Source organism: Heteronotia binoei, chromosome 10, assembly GCF_032191835.1.
Source record: "Heteronotia binoei isolate CCM8104 ecotype False Entrance Well chromosome 10, APGP_CSIRO_Hbin_v1, whole genome shotgun sequence".
In the NCBI taxonomy this organism is placed as follows: domain Eukaryota; kingdom Metazoa; phylum Chordata; class Lepidosauria; order Squamata; family Gekkonidae; genus Heteronotia; species Heteronotia binoei.
This window is the reverse complement of record NC_083232.1, coordinates 8,481,911-8,492,043: the sequence shown is the minus strand read 5'-3', so window position 1 is coordinate 8,492,043 and position 10,133 is coordinate 8,481,911.

The following is a 10,133-nucleotide window of genomic DNA, read 5'->3' as shown; positions in this document are numbered from 1 at the left end:
CATTCTGTGTCAGATAAGAACATAAGAGAAGCCATGTTGGATCCGGCCAATGGCCCATCCAGTCCAACACTCTGTGTCACATAAGAACATAAGAGAAGCCATGTTGGATCAGGCCAGTAGCCCCTCCAGTCCAACAAGAAGATGTTGCAGGTGGAGCGCCGGGGCGCGTGGAATTTCTGTGCGATACAAATGCTGTCTGAAGGGGACCACGTTTGGATCCCCTGGGAGGAAAATGAAACCGCGCTGGTTTGAAGGAAAAGGTTGGAATTCTCACAATAAGAAGGCTTTGTCTTATAGTCTCCTTAAAAAGAAAAAAAAAAGTGGTGTGCAAAGGCCTTACATGCCCCATGACTTTCATCGAGTGAAGGTTAACCACACAATAGCTATTTGGATCCGAACCAATGTCGGCCCTGGAGATGAATGCCCCTGGTTTTCACCAACAGTGCCCCAAGCCATTGGCGTCCCTTCCTCAAGAGCTGGCCAGGAACATATAAGCCCTCATCACCGTCTCAAGGGCTCGAATAAGGAACTGCCTGGAGGCCTTGTCCTCTTTCTGTCTGATTACTTAGCAGTAAAAAAGCTTCATAATTAAACCGCTTGTCTCCTTTTGCAAAAACAGCCGTTGCTGCTGGGAGTCTGTTCTATTTACCTTTCCTGGATTGCCTGGGTTTAAAGAGACGGAAGGAGCCAGTTTGCAAGACAAATGTCGCTTTTGTCTCCACCTTCCGCTTTCGCTCTTGGATGTCACCCTGTCTCTATCCCTCTCTCTGCTTGTCGCCAGTCCCTTGAAGAAAGTTTGAGCAGCATGCCCGGTGTTATAGTCCCTTTTGTCTTTGGAACAGTCACATGATCACAATCAGTATTGCCCCACTGAAAATAGGGATACATTGTGGATGTGCGTGCGCACGTGCGCATCTATGTTCTCACACTGCTTCGGCGAGGGGACTCTATGGCAGGGGTGTCGAACATGGAGTTCGGGGGCCAAATCAGGCCCCCGGAGGGCTCCCATCAGGCCCCCGAGCAACTGGCTGTCATCTGCGTCCTTCTCCCTATATCTTGCTTCCTTCTGCGTAACAGCTTGCTTTGCAAGGCTTGCTCAATTGCACAGGAGCTACAGAGCAAAACCTCTATCTTCTCTATTGGCTGAGGCTCCTCCCTTGGGAAGGAAGCGGGGGAGGCACAGCTTGCTTTGCCAGGCTCTCTCAATTGCTCAGCACAGCTTAGGGTTGCCAAGTCCAATTCAAGAAATATCTGGGGACATTGGGGGTGGAGCCAGGAGACATTGGGGTGGAGCCAAGATCAAGGCTGCGGCAAGCACAATTGAACTCCAAAGGGAGTTCAGGCCATCACACTGAAAGGGACGGCACACCTTTTCAATGCCTTCCTTCCATAGGAAATAATGAAGGATAGGGGCACCTTCTTTTGGGGCTCATAGAATTGGACCCCCTGGTCCAATATTTTTGAAACTTGGGGGGTATTTGGGGGAGAGGCACTAGATGCTACACGAAACATTTGGTGCCTCTACCCCAAAAAACAGCCCCCCCAGATACCTGTGGATCAATTCTCCAGGATTTTCTATGGGAATAAATCTCCCTAGGGAACAAGAGAGTTCCCAGCAGACATTTCCCTCCCCTCCCCCCACTTTCTGATGACCCTGAAGCGGGGGGAGGGCCTCCAAACCCGGGGGATCCCCTGCCCCCACCTGGGGATTGGCAACCCTAGCACAGCTACTGAACCAAGCCTCTCTTCCTTCTATCGATTGAGGTTCCTCCCCCCCCCTCCCCCAGTCCCCTGGGGAAGGAAGGAAAGAGCCAGAGCTTCCTTTACCCAGCTCCCTGGATCCCATGGCAGAAACACAAAGAAAGCATCTTTAAAACTAATGAGTGCTAACGTTTTAATAGGCTTCCCAATCCCCAGGTCCCAGCAGGGGATCCCCCGGTTTTACAGGCTTCCCCCCTCCCCCAGCCAGCTGGCCAGCGGGGGAAGCCCCGCCCCCACAGTCATTACGCACCTCCATGAATGATTCCCATAGGGAATGATGAGGAATTGATCTGCAGGTATCGGGGGCTCTGGGGGGGCTGTTTTTTTTAGGTAGAAGCGCCAAATTTTCAGTATAGCATCAAATGCCTCTCCCCAAAATACCTCCCAAGTTTCAAAAGGATTGGACCAGGGGGTCCAATTCTATGAGCCCCAAAAGAAGGTGCCCCTATCCTTCATTATTTTCTATGGAAGGAATTATTTTTTATGGAAGGAGGAACTCGTGGGCATTCGATGAAATTGCTGAGCAGACAGGTTAAAACGGATAAAAGGAAGTACTTCTTCACCCAAAGGGTGATTAACGTGTGGAATTCACTGCCACAGGAGGTGGTGGCGGCCACAAGTATAGCCACCTTCAAGAGGGGTTTAGATAAAAATATGGAGCAGAGGTCCATCAGTGGCTATTAGCCACAGTGTATGTGTGTATATAACATTTTTTGCCACTGTGTGACACAGAGGGTTGGACTTGATGGGCCGTTGGCCTGATCCAACATGGCTTCTCTTATGTTCTTATGTTCTTATGGCATTTTAAAAGGTGTGCCGTCCCTTTAAATGTGATGGCCAGAACTCCCTTTGGTGTTCAATGATGCTTGTCACAACCTTGCTCCTGGCTCCACCCCCAGTGTCTCCTGGCTCCACCCCCCAAAGTCTCCTGGCTCCACCCCCAAAGTCCCCAGATATTTATTGAATTGGACTTGGCAACCCTACGTTTTAAGCATGTTTTAAGTTTAAAAAAAAATATTATCGGGTTTGTCTATGCTATTTATAAAATTTATATCTCTGCTACCTAATCTTAAATAGGTACACACATGGCCTAACCCAACATGGCCCGGTCCAACAAGGTCTCATTACCGGGGGATCCCCGGTAATAACAAGTAATAACAAGAACACACCACTGTGAAATTGTCTGTCCGGTTTGTCTCTCCCACCAGGGGATTGGCAACTCTACCCCAACTTGCGATTCTTTTAATCTGCTAAAAACATTTTCACTGTTTTGCGTATTATATAGGGTTGCCAAGTCCAATTCAAGAAATAGCTGAGGACTTTGGGGGTGGAGCCGGGAGACTTTGGGGGTGGAGCCAGGAACAAGCTTGTGACGAGCATCACTGACGAACCCCAAAAGGAGCTCTGGCCATCACCTTTGAAGGGACCGCACACCTTTTGAATGCCTTCACTCCATTGGAAATAATGAAGGATAGGGGCACCTTTTTTGGAGGCTCATAGACTTGAACCCCCTGGCCCAATCTTTTTAAAACTTGGAGAGTGTTTTGAGGAGAGGCATCGGATGCTGTGCAGAAAATTTGGTGCCTCTACCTCAAAATACAGATCCCTCACCGGGTCCCAGATCCCCACAGATCAATTCTCCATTATACCCTATGGGAATCGGTCTCCATAGGGAATAATGTAGTGCCCAGGAGACATTTTCCTCCCTTCTCCCGCTTGCTGATGACCCTGAAGCGGTGAGTGGGGGGGGGGAGGCCTCCAACCCTGGGATCCCCTGCCCCCACCTGGGGATTGGCAACCCTGCATATTAATTCACTGCCCACTCTCTCTATATGTGAGACTGGTGATTTCATCCTAAGAACATAAGAAGAGAAGCCATGTTGGATCAGGCCAATGGCCCATCCAGTCCAACACTCTGTGTCACAGTGGCCAAAAATTTACATATATTTACATATATATACACACTGGCTCACTGCCCACTCTCTTAGGCTTCCCAATCCCCAGGTCCCAGAGGGGGATCCCCCGGTTTTACAGGCTTCCCCCCTCCCCCAGCCAGCTGGCTGGCGGGGGAAGCCCCACCCCCAGAGCCATCATGCACCTACATGAATGATTCCCATAGGGAATGATGGGGAATTGATCTGCGGGTATCGGGGGCTCTGGGGGGGGCTGTTTTTTGAGATAGAGGCACCAAATTTTCAGTATAGCATCTAGTGCCTCTCCCCAAAATACCTCTAAAGTTTCAAAAAGATTGGACCAGGGGGTCCATTTCTATGAGCCCCAAAAGAAGGTGCCCCTATCCATTATTTCCTATGGAAGGAAGGCATTTAAAAATTTGTGCAGTCCCTTTAAATGTGATGGCCAGAACTCCCTTGAAGTTCAATGATGTTTGTCACACCCTTGCTCTCGGCTCCGCCCCCAATGTCTCCTGGTTCCACCCCCAAAGACTCCTGGCTCCACCCCCAAAGTCCCCAGATATTTCTTAAATTGGACTTGGCAACCCTACACTCTATATATGAGACTGGTAATTTCATCCTATCCTGTTGACTGGTGAAGTGTGCTTTTAGCACACACGCTTACATGTCAACTAGAGCCAGAGCCTTCTCTGTAGCGGCCCCAAGCTGGCTGCTGGTGCAATGAGTTGCCGGAAGAAGTCAGGGCCCCTGCGAGAGCTCATACAGTTCAGCAGGGCCTGTAAGACGGCACTCTTCCACCAGGCATTTTGTAAACTAGGCTGTTGGCTACTACAGTTTATAGCAACAAATTGTTGCATAGCAGTTGCAAAGAGGATAACTTAAAATCTGCTATGCAGAGAACTACAAAACTGGAAAATGCGAGATCACGGCACTGACACGTTATGTGTGTTATGTCTGTTTTATTATATGTTTTATGGTTTTAATTCTGTGCTATTACGTTGAGTCATGCATATGCACGTCTGTGGGAGCCACCCCGAGCCCGCCTCGGCGGGGAGGGTGGGCTATAAGTGGAATAAAATGAAATAAATAAAAACTTTGTTGGTCGTAAAGGTGCTACTGGACTCCCAAGGGAAAACACTTTGCACATGCTTAGCAGACACTGGCCTCAAGCACGAGGTTCTTGGGGTGTGGGTATATGAAGAAACTGTCTGCCTCCCTGAATAAAAGGCATTATTTAAAAAAAAAACTTCTTTCTAGGGTTGCCAATCCCCAGGTGGGGGCAGGGGATCCCCCAGTTTGGAGGCCCTCCCCCCACTTCAGGGTCCTCAGAAAGCGGGGGGAGGGGAGGGAAATGTCTGCTGGGAACTCTGTTATTCCCTAGGGAGATTTATTCCCATAGAAAATCATGGAGAATTGATCCGTGGGTATCTGGGGCTCTGGGGGGGCTGTTTTTTGAGGTAGAGGCACCAAATTTTTAGTACAGCATCTAGTGCCTCTCCCGAAAATATCCCCCAAGTTTCAAAACGATTGGACCAGGGGGTCCAATTCTATGAGCCCCAAAAGAAGGTGCCCCTATCCTTCATTATTTCCTATGGAAGGAAGGCATTGAAAAGGTGTGCCGTCCCTTTAAATGTGAGGGCCAGAACTCCCTTTGGAGTGCAATGATGCTTGTCACAGCCTTGATCTTGGCTCCACCCCTAATGTCTCCTGGCTCCACCCCCAAAGACTCCTGGCTCCACCCCCAAAGTCCCCAGGTATTTCTTAAATTAGACTTGGCAACCCTACTTCTTTCCCTCAAAACGCCACTTCAGGAGCCAAAAAAAAAAAAAGGCAGGAGGGCGCCACACATTCCAGGTCAGAGATCTCGCGAGATCACAACGCGAGCGCGTCCCCACGGAGGTGTTTATTTCTTCCCTCAGCCGGATACAGAGATTGATTCTGTCGTGCGCGTGTCCGCCCGAGGGAGGGGAAAGGCTGGCTGTTCTATCTGTGCACCCGCCCTCCCTCCGACCTTTCCTTTCTAACGTTAAAATCCGGCGAGGGGGATGGGTGGGGGGGGCGTGGCCTGACGGCGCCCGCCAATCCCCAGGCGAAAGTGGAGCGCGAGCTCGCGCGCAAACAGACTGGGGAGGCGGGAAGCCAACGGGCCGGCCCTAAAAACCCCGGCGGCCCAATCCAAAGCCAGTGAAGGCAATGAATGACACCGCGCGAGGGAGAGGGGGAGGCGAGATTGGGCGGGGCCCTCGGCCCGGCGGCCCAATGAAGAGCCGGCAGAGGAGATGAAGGACAGCGCGCGCGCGCGAGCGACCTCCGTGCGGGCGCCAGGTGGGCGGGGCGGAGCGCGCCGTTGGCGTCCCCTCCGCCCCACCCCCTCAGTCGAAGTCCGTTAATGGCGCTCCGGCCTCGGCCTCTTCTTCTCCTCCTCACGGGGTAGGCAAACCCTGACAAGGGAACGAGATAAAAGGGAAGAGCCACCGCCGCCAGGTGAGGGGGGAGCGATTCGTCGGTTTAATACGTGGCAAGGGGGGGGGAGGGGGGATTCAGCCTCCCGGGGGGAAAGGGGCGGGGTCAGCACTCTCCCCCAAGCCCCGCCCACTGAGTGTTTTTTTTTGTGGCGCCGCGCATGCGCGCTTCCCCGCCCGACCGTCGGGGTCCTTGGGGTTGCCAAGTCCAATTCAAGAAATATCGGGGGACTTTGGGGGTGGGGCCAGGAGCAAGGGTGTGACGAGCACGGTTGGACTCCAAAGGGAGGCCATTGCATTTAAAGAGACCACACCCCTTTTTTAAATGCCTTCTCCATTTGGAATAATGGAGAGGGGCACCTCCTTTGGGGGCTCATAGAATTGGACCCCTTAGTCCAACCCTTTTTAAACTTGGAGGGTGTTTTGGGGAGAGGCACCGGATGCTGTGCTGAAAATTTGGTGCATCTGCCTCAAAAAACAGCCCCCGCCAGCCCCAGTTACCCGCGTATCAGTTCTCCATTACACCATATGGAAATCGGTCTCCATAGGGAATAATGGCGTGTCCGGCAGACATTTTCCTCCCCCTCCCCGCTTTTCTGATGACCCTAAAGCGGGGGGGGGAGGGTCTCCAAACTGGGGGATCCCCTGTCCCCACCTGGGGATTGGCAACCCTAGGGGTCCCATGCAATCCAGTAGGCAGCTGTTCTAGTCCGTTGAAATCAATGGCATAACCTTGCAGAGGACTGCGTGGAGGCACAAAACTTGAACTCAGAGCCTGGCTTCCAAAAGGGTTCAGCCCAAACAGGTCTTGTACCTTTATCAAACAAACGTTTCTCTGCCCATCGAGAACAGTTGGAGCCTTACTGCGAGGGGTGGAGTGGTTAGCAGGCAACATGGCTCTTCTGCCCTTCCGCCAGTTTTACCCGACAGCCGCCTTCTCAGGTAGGCCAGGCTTAGCGAAGAAAAACTGGTCGACTGGAAAGTTCCTTCTTTGTGTCCAGTGGCACCTTTAAGACCAGCAGAGTTTAATTCTGGGTAGAAGTCATCATGCACACAAAAGCTTATACCCAGAATTAAACTTGGCTGGTGTTAAAGGTGTTGCTGGGCTCAGACTGTTTTCTGTTGCTTCATACCAAAGCGGCTACCCGCCTGAGTCTGGAAAGTTTCCTGGTATAGCAGGGATCAGCATACAGACAAAAGAATCATGAGGTTCCGTGAGTCACTGCTTGCTTCTTCAGGTAGGAATGAGATATACCTTCTTGTGGAGGAGCCTACAATTTATTTTATTTATATCCCGCAAGAAAGACGCAAGGCAGGAGGTTAATTCCATCGTGAGTCTTTTAAGTGTAGATATGCTATTGGGGAGGAGGACTCATGATAATAATAATAATAATAAATTTTATTTATACCCTGCCCTCCCCGCCGAGGCAGGCTCAGGGCGGCTTACAGGACATGGCAAAAGCCATATTAAAACAATAAAACAAGATTATACAGTTCGATACAGTTAACAATTAAATACTTAAATAATCTAAAAACAGTCTAAAAATATAATCTAATAGTGCTACTATCTCAGTTATGTTAATGATGGCGTGATGTTTATTCCAAGCTCCATCTTAGAAGGCTAGCCGGAAGAGGGGGGTTTTGCAGGCCCTATGGAACTGGCCAAGATCCCGCAGGGCCCGCACCTCTTCCGGCAGCTGGTTCCACCATTGGGGTGCTTTTAAAGAGAAGGCCTGTTCTCTAGTTGTTTTTAGTCTGGCCTCTTTTGGCCCAGGTACTTCCAGAAGGTTTTGTGAACTGGATCGTAGTGCTCTCTGGGGAACATATGGAGAGAGGCGGTCTCTAAGGTAGGCAGGTCCTCGGCCATATAGGGCTTTAAAGGTAATAACCAGCAAACCTTCTGTCTTAACTTCACCTCCTCCAAAAAAAAAAAAAGAATAGCTTGCCCCAGTTTGAGTTCTGTACAACTCACAAAAGCTCATATTGAAACGATGAGTTGGGTTCAAATACAGTAGCACCTTAGAGACTAAAAATATTTTTGGGGGGTGGGATAAGCTTTTGAGAGTCAACGCACAAAGTGCGTGATGAAGAGAGGTTAGATTCCAGCAAGCTCATATCCCCAAAATTGTGTTAGTGTGTGATGCAACTGCCCTCGAATCCAGCTGTTCTACTGCCATCCAGCACGGCTACCCTCCGAAACTATTGAAATGAGTGTTGTTAGTCGTAAAGATGCTACTGAACTCTTTGTTTTATTTTGCTATTACAGAAAAAAATTGCAGTCATAGAGCCATAGAGTTGGAAGGGACCCCCAGGGTCGTCTAGTCCAACCTCCTGCACAATGCAGAAAATTCACAAACACCTCCACTTTAAGTTCACAGAATCAGCACTACTGTCATATGGCCATCTAACCTCTGTTCAGAAACCTCCAAAGAAGGAGAGCCCACCACCTGAGGAAGCCTGTTCCAATGAGGAACGACTCGTATCCGGAAGTTCTTCCTGATGTTTACTTGAAAACTCTTCTGGCTTGATTTCAACACATTTGTTCTGGTCCAACCTTTTGGGGCCGTAGAAAACAAATCCTCAGCATCCTCTGTATGACAGCTGTTCAAGTACTTGAAGATGGTGATCGTATCACCTCTCAGTCATCTCCTCTCCGGGTTAAACAACCCCAGCCCTTTCAGCCTTTCCTTGTAGGACTTGGTCTCCAGACCCTTGACCATGTTCATTACCCTCCTCTGTACATGTTCCAGTTTGTCTATATCCCTCTTAAGTTGTGGTGCCCAAAACAACACGATACTCTAGGTGAGGTCTAACTAGATAACATCACTTCACTATACTTCTGTTGATAAAACCCATAATTGCATTTCTCTTTTTAGCTACCGCGTCACGCTATTCAGTGAATGTCCACAAAGATCCCTCCGTCCTTTTCACGCATGCTGCTACCAAGACAAGTCACTCCATCCTACCATGTGTTTGATTTTTCCTACCTAAAAGCAGAACTTTATCCCCTTTAAAATTCATTTTATTTGTTTTAGCCCAGTTTTCCAGCCTGTCGACATCATCATATATCCAACAGTTGGATCTCCTACATCCTAGTCTGACACCGTATCTCACCAGACAATATTCCATCAGAATATTTCCCCAAATTTCACGTAAACCAGGTCAGTTAGCAAGTCTGTTCTGTTCTGCCTGGCAGTAGCTCTTCAAGACCAGAGAAAGGTAATGGCAGATGGGGCTTTCCCAGTTGGAGAGCCCTTGGTGGAGGAGTGAGGCTGGGATTTTGCTAGGCTCAACTACCACTGAGCTGTGTGATTCTTTTCCCCACCTCTTCTGTGCCCATAGCTTTATACTCTTGTTCAGGATCAAAACTTGGGGTTTCCCAAGCTGCGAGCAAGAACTCCGTCCTTAGACCAACAGAGCACACTCTGTTGGATGTCAGATTTTTCCGTAGGAAATGATGACGTGGCAAAACACACAAAAGAGTCTCCTGGCGCCTTTAAAGATTAAGAGGCACACAGTAGCAGCAACTGGTGCTACATCTAACAAAGCAGGATGTGGTGCTTCAGAACTTTGGCCGCAGCTCATTTGTCCGCCTTTAAAGGTGCCCCAAGATTCCCGGTTGCTTCAGCAGCAGCCGGCTTCACACACTTTAAGGGAGAGGGATGGTGGCTCAGTGGTAGAGCATTTGCTTGGGAAGCAGAAGGTCCCAGGTTCAATCCCTGGCATTTCCAAAAAAGGGTCCAGGCAAATAGGTGTGAAAAACCTCAGCTTGAGACCCTGGAGAGCCGCTGCCAGTCTGAGAAGACAAGACTGACTTTGATGGACCCAGGGTCTGATTCAGTATAAGGCAGCTTCATATGTTCACTTAATCCTCTAGAATGAAATGCTTCACAGCCTTTTGTCATTCAGTGTCGTGTGCCCTGTCATCCTTTGTCTTTACAGATTTGGAGAAAAAGACTTAAGAAATAGCGGCTTGCTTTTGTACGAAGCACAGGCC